The sequence below is a fragment of the Canis lupus genome, chromosome 34 (genome assembly GCF_003254725.2).
Source record: "Canis lupus dingo isolate Sandy chromosome 34, ASM325472v2, whole genome shotgun sequence".
NCBI lineage: Eukaryota > Metazoa > Chordata > Mammalia > Carnivora > Canidae > Canis > Canis lupus.
The window spans coordinates 16,568,717-16,583,278 of NC_064276.1; the positions used below are offsets into that span (position 1 = coordinate 16,568,717).

Below are 14,562 nucleotides of genomic sequence, written 5' to 3' on the forward strand. Positions count from 1 at the left end.
CTCTGCCTCTCTCCCTCTCCCCTGCTTGTGCTATCAAATAAATAAATAAAATCTTTAAAAAAAATTTTTTTAATAAAGAGATGGAAAAGAGGCCTAAAAAGCATATTTAAAAGGCTTGGACAGATGTCTTCTTTATTATTTCCACCATTGGTCATTGGAACACATTCCATTATTTAACAAAGGCATGACTGTATTCATAAAATATAGAAGAGAGAGGTTATAATTCTGGTATCAGAAGCCAAAAACTAGTTAAGTGTTTCAAAAGCAGGAGGTGTACTCATCCTTGAAAAAAATATTTGCAGAAACAAAGGGACAGAATAACGTCCTTTGAGAAATCTATCTGCCTGGAAAAATAGGGATTTGCGACAACATTGTATGTACAATTAAAATAAAAAGGTAATCTAGGATTTGATAGGACTGACATGAACAGGTTGGCAGAGGAAAGTTTCCCCGAGCTGTCTAGCGACTAAAGTTCTAGTCCCTTTCACCCCTCAGGCCCTCCAATTTCCCGATTGTGTAGCAAGGAGTCCAATAAAAAGATCTCTATGCTTCGGCCCACGCTCTAAGGTTCTGAGAATTCTTGGTAATGTGCTCTTGCCTTGGGACGTGGCAATAAACATACGACTCAGGTTTCCCACTAGGCTCCTAACATGGATGGAGTTCCTTAACCCGTCTCTAATTAAAACAAAGGGTTTCCGAATCAGCAACCCCTGGATTGGGTCTCCTCACAGTCCGCAACGACACCCGCCCTATAGCGGGACACCCAAGTGGCCCCGGCGGGCGCCCCCAGAGTGGGAACTACATATCCCAGGGTGCCCCGGGGCGGGGGGCGCCCACTCGGATTGGCCGTCGGGGTCGGTGACGCTCAGTGTTTTGGCCCGGACGGTCACATGTTTCCTTTGTTGTGAGCTGCGGCAAACACTGGCGGCTGGAGGGAGACGCCGGCGCTGGCGAGAGCGCTGCGCCGCGGGCCGCTCGGGGAACGCAGGGGCCGCCGCTGCTGGCCGTTTCCAGCCTTCGCCGAGAGGTACCCGGGGATGACAGCTCCGGGAGTGGCCGAGAGGCGAGGAACCGGCCCGAGCCGGGGGCGGAGGGGCAGCTGAGGTCGCCACCGTGGGGGTGTCTGCAGGAGAGAAGCCAGCGTCGGCCGGCGTCTCGCAGCCAGACGTAGGGGTCTGAGGAGAGACTGCGCCTGGCACTTGCAGGGTCTCTGGGGTGCGGGGTCTCCGGGGCACCCTGGGGGGGCTCTTCTGTTAGCGCAGTTAACGGCAGTCCTCAAGGGAGGGCACCCCCGCCTCCTGGCACTACCGCCCCGGAACCGCGGCGTTGCTGGCGCGGCCCGCTGGGGGCGGGTTGGGAGGAGCATGGCCGCGGGGGCTGGGGGTGGCAGGTGCGGGTCACCCCGCCGCCCCGGGGGCCGGGGCAGCTGGCGGACAGAGCTGGGCAGACGGGTCCCGCATGTTGCGCATATGGGCTTTGAACCCGACGCGGCTCTTTTTTTTTTTTAATGGAAGAAAGCACTGAGAATGCGAAGGTCTCGAGTCAAGCCGTTTGGTTTGGCGGGGGCGACCGCTGGTCCTGTTGGGGAGGACTGACGGGGTCAAGGTGGGTCCCAGGGAATCGGTTGCGAAATGTGCTAGGCACCGTCACCTGACCGTTACCCCCGCCCCCACCCCCCGCGAGCCTTTGTTTACCACGGATGGCGGCTGAGCCAGGGCCGGGAATCCGGCCCTAGAGCGACCGTCCCCGGGGAGTCGGGGCGGGCGGGGGCGCAGGCGCTCAGCCGGCGGAGTCTCCGCCTAGCCTCCCCACCTTCCTACCAGTCCCGGACGCGGTTCCTTAATTTAGTCCCTAACGTCCCCGCCCCCGAGTTCTGGACGCTCGGGGCGCAGAGTGTCACCACGGCGGGGATTGGGCGCCCGCGGCGTGCTGCGGGCGGGACGACGGGGCGTGTTGCGGGTGACGATTGGTGGCTGTGCTGTCGCTCTGCCCAAGCCGTTCCCCCCGCCCCCGTGAAGGTGATCTGGAGGACGCGCGGGAGCCCGCGGCGCGCGTTCCCCGCGGAAGGGCTGCGGCGCAGGCCGGGCCGCCGCCGCCCTGGGAGGACCGGAACGTTGGCCCCGTTTACCGAGTGTCGCTTCATTGCCGAGGTGGTGGGAAGGAAGTCCTCGGACGAATCTGTTCTTGCTGGTTCTGTAAACAAGGCTTAAGTAGCGAAATACGGACGATGGGGCAGGCATCACTATTCACAGTTGATCTTAGTGATTAATCACTTGGTTTCAAGCGGCTTTTTAAGAATTACGCCTTAGTAGTTGGTAGCTATCGTCTTTGAGGTCCACCAGCTGAGTTTAATCTTTATAAGGAACGTAAAATAGGTTTAAAACCTGCCTGGTGTCGACTATGATTAAAATCAGCATTCTCCTTAAAAAAAAAAAAAAAAAGAAAGAAAGATAGCTTAAGGGTATCTTCCTAAAAGTTAAGAGTACGGAAGTATCTGAAGTACCCCGGTTAGATGAATTGTTTTCCTGGTTTAGAGGACTGTGGTCCACTCTTCTATATTAAGCCCACGGTAATTCAGAATTTGAGTAAATTTCAAATGTGCTGTTTTAAAATTGGAAACTAAGAGGACGTTAATAAAATCTCAAAAGAAATCATTTTAGCCATAATGTGTTGAAGATGCAGTTTGGAGTTAATAGGGTACTTGGGCTTTATCAAATTTTCTTTTCCTGTGAATTTATAGGAATTCACCCAAGACCTAATACATTTCTGTAGAAGGTAGATTGAGTTTCCTGGGTGAAGCAGGAACTGAATATTATGAGCAGTTCGCATTTCTTAGGCATTCTTAATATATTTTTGAAATTCGAGTGAAGATGACTACACCAGAAGGGCAGTTTCTGTGATCCCCAACTATCTCATCACTTGTGCATTGAGGGCATTTAACATATCTAAATAAGTACAAAATGCAAACCTCTTAGGGGTGGTGGAAGGGGAGGTGGGCGGGGGGTGGGGGTGACTGAGTGATGGGCACTGAGGTGGACACTTGACGGGATGAGCAGTGGGTATTACTCTATATGTTGGCAAATTGAACACCAATAAAAAATAAATTTAAATTAAAAAAATGCAAACCTCTAACCTTTTTTTAAATCAACATTCAAAAGCCTGCCTATCTAGACAAAGCCTGTGACTTAGTCTCCGAAAAGGAAAAAGAAATATTTTGAGTTAAGGCTGTACGTTTTAATTTAAATCTTTACTAGCTTTTGTTCAAATTGATAAAACCTTAATGCTTTTTCAAAAACTTTTAACTTATTGTTTTTCTGTCATTTCATGAAAACCCAGAAGTCAAAACTGTGAAAAAAAAAATACTATTTATTAAATAAATGATCGCAGTTATTTTTGTGGATACTTTTACGTAGAAATTTGAGACATCTTTTTTCAAGGTTTGCATTTTGTACTTAGATATGTTAAATGCCCTCAATGCACAAGTGATAAGATAGTTGGGGATCACAGAAGCTGCCCTTCTGGTGTAGTCATCTTCACTCGAATTTCAAAAATATATTAATATTTAGGTATGGACTGTGCTGAAAAATGTAAATAAAATAACGTCATAAGTATATCCATATAAATATATGAAAAATACATTTTGTGTAATTCTAATTGTGTGACTAAAACATCTGACAACTGGCCATCTGACAACTGTTGACATTTTTAAATCCTTATTCTTTCTACTATTAAAAAACACAATAGCTAAACTTTTAATTGATGAGTTTGTCACTGCCTAAATTCATCACCCACGGGCTTATAATTTCTCAGCATTCGGCACATCTTAAAGTCTACTAAATTGATGTTTAAAAGTGATTATGCCTGGGGCGCCTGGATGGCTCAGGCAGCTAAGTGTCCCAATTCTTGATTTTTAGCTCAGGCTTGATCTTGGAGTTGTGAGTTCAAGCCCTGCAATAGACACTACACCGGGTGTGGAGCCCACTTTTAAAAAAAGTGATTAGGCTTTACTCTTTACTCAATAGTTTCTAAACATTATTTCTGTAAATAATTTGTGTCACCACTAAGGCAAATAAAAATCACTGAGTTAAAGGTATTTTTATACATAGAGAAGTCATCTGAAATACTAGATTTCAGACTTGAGTGGCAGAGCAGAGAGTAGTGTCCTTACAGATTTAATTTGATTTTGAAATAGAACAGTGCATTAAATACCTAAAAGAAACATGTAAGCAGGGTGAAACCAAATGATGTTAAGTTTACACATTAAGTCTAGCAAGAAGCACAAGTAGGCTCAATAGGCAGCTTGATAACAGGTGTGGTATTTGATAATTAACAAAGTTTTTCCTTTGTGGATTGGGGAATATTAAACCAAAACTTCTAAGGCAAGAGAGAACAATGGAGAAATTTGATTTTTTTGTTCTGTGATTTAAGATCATAATCTGTTTTAGTTATAGAACTATATTGTTAAGTCTGACGCTAAGGTTTGTTGTTGTTTTTTAAGATTTTATTTACTCATGAGAGAGAGAGAGAGGCAGAGACACAAGCAGAGGGAGAAGCAGGCTCCTCACAGGGAGCCCAATGTGGGACTCAATCGGATTGCAGGATCATGCCTTGAGCCAAAGGCAGACACTCAACTGCTGAGCCACCCAGGCGTCCCCACTGCTAAGTTTTTCATCATTAGACACTTCTTATTTTTTTTCTCTCATTAATGACAGTCGGTGTATTGACCATTTGAGCTCTAGTAAACGAGATAATCACTACTTGCTATAATCCTAGACAAAGAAATTTAAGTGTCAGTTGGTTTCTGGTGGCTATGGTGGGTAAATATATTCTTGGTGATTCCATTAAGAAATTTAAAATGTTGAAAATAACATCTTGTTTATTTACTATTTCTTAAATTATTTCATTCAGCTATGTAAAATAAACTCTTCTTCCTCCCCTCAAAAGAAAAGAACAGAACATCTTAAAGACTGGACTTTAAATACTGTATTTGCAAAACTTGGTTCAGGAACCGCTCACTACTACGAGTAAAGCTTTAAATTGAAATTTTAGGAGTATGAATTTATAGTTTCTAAAAAGTCATTAAATAGAAAGTTTCAGCTGAGTGAAGTAAGTCAGTCGGAGAAGGACAAACATTATATGTTCTCATTCCTGTGGGGAATATAAATAATAGTGAAAGGGAATATAAGGGAAGGGAGAAGAAATGTGTGGGAAATATCAGAAAGGGAGACAGAACGTAAAGACTGCTAACTCTGGGAAACGAACTAGGGGTGGTAGAAGGGGAGGAGGGCGGGGGGTGGGAGTGAATGGGTGACGGGCACTGGGGGTTATTCTGTATGTTGGTAAATTGAACACCAATAAAAAATAAATTAAAAAAATAGAAAGTTTCAAATAAATTAGCTTTTGAGAAAATAGGGTAAAAATATCTGAAATTTATAAAAAACTGCATGGTTTTATGTAGTGCCGTATTCAGTATAATTTTCTAGTCATTTTAAATAATAAACTTACTGTGTTGTACTTTTCTGGCTTTCCGTCTTTTGCTTTACTTTATGTCTTATAGCTTTATATATCTTTAAAGATAAACCTCTTTTTGGTTAGTCTTCTGATTGTCTTTATGTTTCCTGCCCTCTAAATTTGAGAAAATGGAGTAATGTAGAACATAGTATGTGGCAATTCACTACCACTAGTTGTAGGGACCACATTAGTGAAAATGTTGGTTTCCTTTGCTCTTTGGTATTAATATTTAAAGCTCCTCCTTAATTCACACCATCTTTAAGACTGATGGTAATTTCTTTATTTTGTATAGGATTCCTGCATCCTAAAGGAAAATTAAGCTTGGTTGCAGTATAGCTACACTCTAGATCAATTCTGATATTATAGCTCCTTTGGGCTTTGTACACTGACCTCTTCTGTCCCTTGCCCTTACCTATTAGGTCAAAATGCCTTAATGAATTGCCTTGCCCTTGTCCTCCTTAAGGTAACAATTCTAGACCAGATCAGTCATGAGAAAATCTCCAATCTGTGTTTTCAGCAAAACACTGAAAATTTTAATCTATTTTAGTATCAATTCTGGAGTTCCGTTCTTTTATTTCTTTATCTTTTTAAATTTATTTAAGTAATCTCTACACCTAGTGGGGGGCTCGCGAATTCACAACCACAAGGTGGAGTCACATGCTCTAGTGACAGAGCCAGGTACCCCAACCATCAGCGTCCTGAATTGGATTTGGATCCAATTTTTGCAACTCCAGTGCCAGACAGAAAAACAAATGTTTCTTCACTTGACTTGGATGCCTGCATTGGCGCGGAATTTTATTGCCCCCTGGGAAAAAAACACTTACTTAGCTAGGATTAACAATCTCCTCTAATTTGACCTAGTTGAAATACTCTTAATACCAAGGGTAAACACATGTTAGACTTACTTCTGAGAGTAAGGAAACATTTCAAAGTAACTTCACAATTGTAGCATAATCAGGGCATAGAGGTATGTGTGTGTGTACATATGTAGGAAAAAGTCGGTAGTCCATATCTTGGTTTTTGTGATCAACTTTTGTTATTTGCCTTAACTTGTTAAGACTTTATGAGTTCTGTTTGTAGCTATCTGGGCCAGAAACCAGAACTATTTGTGTTTAAATACTATTGTTATTCTGTGCACAGTTCCAAGGTTGTAGTATTTTCTCTTAAGCATTTATCTCCTTCCCATCCACCAAAAGAAAAGTTTATAAAGTCTAACAAAGCAGAAGAAATAATGCAATTATATATTAAAAGGTTTTAAAAATAATTATTTGGGAGTCTGTATGGATCTTTATAACTAAAGATTAAAAACTAAAAATTCTTTCCTGAATTACCAAGATATTTTCTGATACTCTCAAACTGATTCCATAGTTTTATAATACATAATGACTAAACTGTGCATTTTTATAGTGTTGATAGACCAACTCAGAATTATTTAATGGCCCCAAACTCAGATGAGACCTCAATTACCAGACACTCTTCAAATATCCATTGTAGAGTTATCATAGGATATATATTTTGTCCTCCGAGGGCCACCAATTGGCTTGCTATTGACACAAATCTTTGTTTAATCATCTTTCAAGAAACTTTATTCCAAGATGATATTGTCAAGGAAGCTGATAAATAAGGAAACTAATTTATATATAAGATAGCATAAAATTATTAATTTGCTTTAAGGAATTGTCATTCAGAAATGATTTTCTACATGAAAGTAAATTTTTAACCTATGCAAAAGTCAGAAACTGAAGTCTAAAAACTTTTTTCAATGTATTAATAAATGCCAACTATGCATTAAGTGATTAGTATCTGTAATATATTGCTGTTCTCTATTTTAGGTGTGGAAATTAAAACAACACAACAATTTTGACTGGGGATTTGATCAAGCAAATGCTAAGAAGGTATTTATAGTGATTTATAAAATATCTAAGGGGTTCCTGGATGGCACAGTTGGTTAAGTATCTGACTTTTGGTTTTGGCTTAGGTTGTGATCTCAAGTTCATGAGATCGAGCCCTGCTTCAGGCTCCATGCTCAGAGTAGAGTCTGCTTGGGATTCTCTCTCCCTCTGCCTCTCCCACTTGTATTTTCTCTCTCTCTCTCTCTCTAAAATAAATATATAAGGGATCCCTGGGTGGCGCAGCGGTTTGGCGCCTGCCTTTGGCCCAGGGCGCGATCCTGGAGACTCGGGATCGAATCCCACGTCGGGCTCCCGGTGCATGGAGCCCGCTTCTCCCTCTGCCTGTGTCTCTGCCTCTCTCTCTCTCACTGTGACTATCATGAATAAATAAATAAAATCTTAAAAAAATAAAATAAATATAAAAATATTTAAAAGCCTGAACATTGTTATTAGAGAATCTAAACCATTTTCCTTTCTTTAACCAGGGATTACTTAAGCCAATCAGAGTAATGGGGAACAATTCTATCCTCAAGATCATAAAAGAAAACAGTGTCTTAGTTATTTCTGATACCAAATAAAGTATCTACTCTTTTTAGCTCCTCCCTGATATCCTCAGTCCCTCTTCTACATTTTTCTCTAGCCTTAGAGATACTAAAATAAGTTATTTCTCTTCAGTTTTCTGAGACATAGACAAAAAACTTTTTTTTTTTTTTTTTTTTTTTTTTTTTTAAGATTTTACTTACTCATGAGAGACACAGAGAGAGGCAGAGATGTAGGCAGAGGGAAAAATAGGCTCCCTGCAGGAAGCCCAATGTGGGACTCAATCCCAAGACCCCTTCACCTTCAGCTCAGGAACAATCATCAAGCTACCCAGACATCCCCAAAAACAATTTTAAATCCACCTAGCAATCAGGAACTAGGTCTACAACATACATGAGTTCAGTTGGAAATGACCCCTAGAGTTTCTTTAACCAGAAGAATCCTGTTAAGAAAAAATTTCCTTTCAAGTGAGAGTATCACTTCAGGAATAAAGCGCCTGAAGAAATGAGGGAGAGAAAGAAAGATACTAGCTTTTCTAGACAAATCAAGTGACTCTGGCAATCAGCCCCTGACATGACAGTCTGATCACCCTTGCATTTGCTACCTTTACCTAGATAAAACTTTGTCATTATATTTCTTTGGAACAAACATTTTCCCCTCTTATTTTGTCTAGAGACGCTTACTTAATTGCTTACTTTTTCCTGCAGGGAATGATGATGCTTTGATATTTGCTTAATTTTTTTTAAGATTTTATTTATTTATGAGAGACAGACACACGCAGAGGAAGAAGGCGGCTCTGTGCAAGGAGCCCGATGCGGGACCTGATCCCGGATTCTGGGATCATGCCCTAAGCCCAAGGCAGATGCTCAACCACTGAGCCACCCGTGTCCCAGTATTTGCTTAATTTTTAGAAGAATTCTGTCATTTATGTTTGCTTGATTATGTATGAATTCGTTTATTATAAATCTTGAACCTATATTAGATATTAGATATTAGATAACTCTGAGATATGATTAAACTTGTCTTTACATTTTTAACTATTAATAGTTAAAATACTTCATTTGTGTAAAATGGGAAAACAAAAGCTTGCAAATTACATCTGGAACCCCAAAAGACACACTTTGAAATGCAGCTCATATTTCTAAAACCTTCCTGTGTAACTTATTTACCCTATCATCAATAGGAAGAGTTTTACATTTTGTCTTGTGGAGACTGGTTAATGGGAGAGTTCTTAGAACGTCTAGAGAAAGTGAGGATGTACAAAAAGTCAGGCCAAAGCTGGTTAGAAGGAAGCAGCTCGGGAAGCCTGGGTGGCTCAGCGGTTGAGCACCTGCCTTCGACCCAGGGTGTGATCCTGGAGTCCCGAGATAGAGTCCCACATCGGGCTCCCTACATGGAGCCTGCTTCTCTCTCGGCTTATGTCTCTGCCTCTCTCTCTGTGTCTCTCTCATGAATAAATAAACTCTTAAAAAAAAAAAAAAAAAGGAAACAGCTCATATCTATGAGATAGCCTCTCTTAACATAGAAAGCAGTAAAATATCTTGTTGCTGTTGAATACTTTGTAATAGCACATGATTTTATAGCTTTTCTAATCCAAGATTTTCAGTTTTACACTGGGCGAAAGCAGTGGAAGATCTTTCATCAGTCAAGAGTGAAGGAACCAGCTATGAGGATAACATTTGGAAAATAGGATAAAAAGATAAACCCTTAACTGCTATTAAAGTTTTCATCAGCTTTGTATAATACATAACTCCATCTGCTATCCCTAAATTTATCAGATATAGATACCAGATAACAAATACCAGACACAGTAAGATTATTGGATACCAAAAGCAGAGAATCTTTTCGTTTGTTTTCTTACTTGTCCCTTTTAGCCAAAAGGAAAATTCTTGCAGTATGTTATTTTGTTTTGCACTTTGTATGTATTCCTTTGCATTGTTTTGCATTCATTAAACACTTGAGAAGGGACACCTGGGTGGCTTAGTCAGTTGGGCATCTGATTTCTGCTCAGGTCATGATCTCAGGTTTGTGGGATCGAGCTTGGCATCTGGCTCTGTGCTCAGGACAAAGTCTGCTTGGGACACTCTCTTCACTCTCCCCTTACTCTTCCTCCGCTCATGAGCACTCTCGCTCCCGCACTTTCTCTCTCTCTCTCTCTCTCAAATATGTGAATAAATAAAAAAAATATTTAAATACTGAGAGTACAAAAATGTAAAACAGAAAAGGCAGCAAGTTCAAGATTTTTGTGGTTATTAATGCCAGTAATAACATCACTAGTCAAAAAAATAATTTGTGAATTTTTTGAACCTGAAATGCAATAAGAATTTAAATTAAGCTGATTTGAAGATAAATTTTTTTTTAAGATTTTATTTATTTATTCATGACAGAGAGAGAGGCAGAGACACAGGCAGAGGGAGAAGCAGGCTCCATGCAAGGAGCCCAACATGGGACCCTATGTATGGTCTCCAGGATCATACCCTGGGCTGAAGGCAGCGCTAAACCGCTGAGCCACTGAGGCTACTCTAAAGATAAATTCTTGATTTGGGAAGCTGACTTGTGACTAAATCAACCATGATTTGAATCTAGCTTGGTGTAAAGCATTAAGGTTAAAATAAGTTATGTTCCATATCATGTTTGTTTATGTTTATCATAATTGAATGCTTATCACTTGTGATATTACATGCTTTGAACCTTTTTTGGTTTCAACAACAAAAAATTGGCTTCAGGCACAGGAGATCAGTTTCTGTGTATTGAACTATTACTGAGATAATTTCAGATTAAAAGCATATTTGAGATATGTGCTGTTGCCCATGAAGAGCTTGTAATTTAGAAATGATGATTTGTACTATAAGTGAATTTTTACAGTTTAACCCATGTATATGTGCACGTATTTGTGGATGGCACACACATGCATGGGCAGCCATAACCCAAGAAGTTGAATGACCTGCAGTGAGGCAAACATGAATTTTAGTCAAGAAAATCTCAAAAGAGATGGGAAGAAACCTCTCCCATTTTTTAGTTCATGATATAATACATTTTAAAACTAATAGTAATTGACATTGCTTCAAAAACCAGTTATTCATAAGCATTCTCTTAGGTTTATTTTTATTTGTGTGTTTATTTAAATAGGTCTTCTACATGAGTTTCCACTGCTATAACTGTTTCATTATATTATAAACATTGTTACACATTTAGAAAATAAATGACATATATATTTGATTTTTTATTATTATTATTTTTTAAAGATTTATTTATTTATTTATGATATATAGAGAGAGGCAGAGACACAGGAGGAGGGAGAAGCAGGCTCCACTCCGGGAGCCCAACACGGGACTCGATCCCGGGACTCCAGGATTGCACCCTGGGCCAAAGGCAAGCGCTAAACCGCTGAGCCACCCAGGGATCCCAACATATATATTTGAATACTTAGAATTTTCTGTTTGTTTTCTTAAACTTAGAAATGGGTGTAAAGTTTATCCCTATCAGTCTTTCACTTACTTGGTAAATAGTTCCTGCCTATTTAGAAAAATCTGTCTTAATCCTGTATATAAAGCCCTAAGGCTATAAACCAACTCTTTTGTTAATTGTAGTAACAACCTCATAAGGTTTTTGGGATGTTTAAATTAAATCTATATGAAGAGGGATGCCTGGGTGGCTCAGCAGTTCAGTATCTGCCTTTGGCTCAGTGCATGATCCTGCAGTCCCAGGATCGAGTCCCACGTTGGGCTTCCTGTAGGGAGCCTGCTTCTCCCTCTGCCATGTCTCTGCCTCTGTCTCTCTCTCTGTGTCTCTTCATGAATAAATCAATAAAATCTTTTTTAAAAATTAATAGATTTATATGAAGAATTTACAAAGTTGGGGCACCTGAGTGGTTCAGTTGGTTGGATGTCCAACTCTTGGTTTTGGCTGGGGTCTTGATTTCAGGGGTGGTGAGATCAAGCCCTGTGTTGGGCTCTCTGCTGAGAGGAGAATCTGCTTGAGGATTTCCTTCCCCCCTCAAATAAGGAAATCTTTTTAATTTTTTAAAATATTTATTTATTTGGGAAAGAGAAAGCAGGGGAAGGACAGAGGGAGAGGGAAAGAATCTCAAGCAGACTGCCTTCTGAGCACAGAGCCCCATGTGAGGCTTGATCTCATGACCCTGAGATCATGACCTGAGCTAAAATCAAGAGTCACTTAACGACTGACCCACCCAGGCACCCCAATAAATAAATTTTTTTTTGAAAAGAGAATTTAGAAAGTGCCAGGCACACAGCAAGCAGTTAAAAAAAAAAAAAAAAAAAAGATTAGTGTTGCTGTGTTTTTTTTGTATTTTAATGTATATAAGAAAATACAGCCCCCATGATATCGTCAAACCAGTTAATACAGATTTGGCTCTTACTAGTTCCTACAGCCTTACCTGGTAGATTTCCAAGAATTTCCTCAGTTTTTACCAGAATTCTTAGAGAGAACCAAAATAACTCTTCTTCCTTCATTTTAGGACTTTTTAAATCCACACAGTCCATATGAACACAGCAGGAATTTCTCTATCAGCATTCTGCTTCTGAATTCCCCCACCTGGTGATCCCAAGTGAAAATAGTATTTGTTTTACTTGCATCTTTATTCCATTTGTCTGATAAAATTGCTTGAATTTTTTTCTGGTTTTACCTGCAAAATTAGGAGATAAATAGAGGAATGGAAGAAAAAAAAGATGCTGTGCGTGCAAACATTTAGGTGTCCTTCACGTTATTACAACCAGGTACTTTTCCTTAACAGTAGGAATAGCCTGGTGTACATCTGCCCAGGGAAAATCCTATCATCTAGACTTGAGGGAGATTAAGTGCTAATTTATATGAAGAGATAAAAATTTCATGGAAATTTAAGTGGGAACCGTGCTGTCTATACCAGTGTGGCATCATATCACCTACGCTACCTTATTATTTATCTTTTTGTGAATATGCTTTATCTCAACTATATTTTTTTTAAAAAACTCAACAGTAATATCTTACATCTCTGAAAACTATAGACAGAGTACAGTATCCTGACGGTGGTAGGTTAACAAGTATTTGTTGATGATGCTAGAAGTGGAAGTGACAAACTCAGTGAGGGAATTGATGAAAGTTGGAAGTAAGTAGTGAATATTGTGACTAGGATATCTGGGTCATTAGAGTGATTGAGAAAAGAAGGCAAATATAATAAATCAGCATATGAAAAAAATATAATAGAATGAGTTGCTTCTTGATTTTTATTTCATGTTTTCTTATTATGTCACATAAAGGTTTTTAACGGGGTACAATTTTTTATGTGATTGGGTATACAAAATGCAGGGTTTGTTTTTTTAAGATTTATTTATTTTTAGAGAGTACATGCATGCACATGAGCAGGGGGAGGGGCAGAGAGAGAGAATCTTAGAAGCAGACTCCCTGCTGAGTGTTGAGCCTGATGAGGGTCTTGATATCAAGACTACTGAGATCATGACCTGAGCTGAAGCCAGGAGTTGGACATATAATCAACTGAGCCACCCAGGAACCCCACAAAATACAGTCCTCAATTAAGATTGTTAACCTCAAGTCTTGATTTTTTTGTGGCTTATGAATGTAGGACAGCATTTTATTTGGGGGTTATCTTTGATGTCCATAAACCTTTATGATGCCATAGTTAGGCCTGGATGTCTGACTATTGAACTATTTCTGAAAGAAGCTGAGACCTTTAGAAGGAATTGTATATGAGATTATGAGAGCATAAGAATAGTTGAGAGATTCTGAGTGCTCTTAAGCAGGTTACAGATAACATTTTGGATCACATATTAACGTATGGTGATGTGTGGGATTCCTGGGTGGCTCAGCGGTTGAGCATCTGCCTTGGGCTCAGGGTGTGATCCTGGAGTCCCAGGATTGAGTCCCATATCGGGCTCCCTGCATGGAGCCTGTTTCTCCCTCTGCCTATGTCCCTGCCTCTTTCTCTTTGTGTCTGTCATGAATGGATGAAGTGAAATCTTTAAAAAAAACAAACTTATGGTGATGTGAAAAGAAAGTAACAGTAGGAGAACCACCTTAAGAATCAAAACTTAAGGGATGCCTGGGTGGCTCAGCGGTTGAGCATCTCTCTTTCACTCAGGGTGTGATCCCGGGATCTGGGATCGAGTCCCACATCAGGCTCTCTGTGAGGAGCCTGCCTCTCCCTCTGCCTGTGTCTCTGCCTCTCTGTCTCCCATGAATAAATAAATGAATCTTAAAAAAAGAATCAAAACTTAAGAGAATTGGTAGCTATAACCCAGGGCCTCAGTCCATTAGTTTATCTATTCATATTCATTTCTGACAGTTCGGGGATGTTTCTTATTAGCTAAAGGGAAAGAAGGATATAGGTACGTGTGTTTTAAAGATCTGAAAACAAAACACTACATATTTGTAGTGGAAAGGAAATAGTGAAATAGAGAAAAAAATATAGATCACTTAATATTTTGGCATATGTGCCTCCCTTTTTCTTTCCCTAATATATGCTGATACATTTTCTATTTTTTATCATATGTTTTATGATCTGTTTTACACTTACTATCTGATTAATACTTCCTTGTGTCATTAAATAGTCTATATAATTTTAAGTGGCTGCATAGACTATCTTCAAACCTCAAGATGCAGT

General features: G+C 40.0%; 1 protein-coding gene across 9 annotated transcripts in view; it reads left to right on the forward strand.

The window, feature by feature from the left end:
• The first annotated feature begins 888 nt into the window (after window positions 1-888).
• Window positions 889-14,562, forward strand: part of KLHL24 (kelch like family member 24) — a 41,842-nt gene continuing 28,168 nt past the window's right edge. For 3 of the 9 annotated variants that reach the window (XM_025451187.3, XM_025451185.3, XM_035710185.2), the window contains exons 1-2: window positions 889-1,027; window positions 7,344-7,406. The gene's annotated coding sequence lies outside the window, so the exon portion shown is untranslated. Of the gene's footprint in view, window positions 1,028-1,514; window positions 1,606-2,026; window positions 2,151-7,343; window positions 7,407-14,562 lie in introns of those variants that run through there. The other 6 variants (XM_049105756.1, XM_049105757.1, XM_035710184.2 and 3 more) reach the window with 3 other exon arrangements.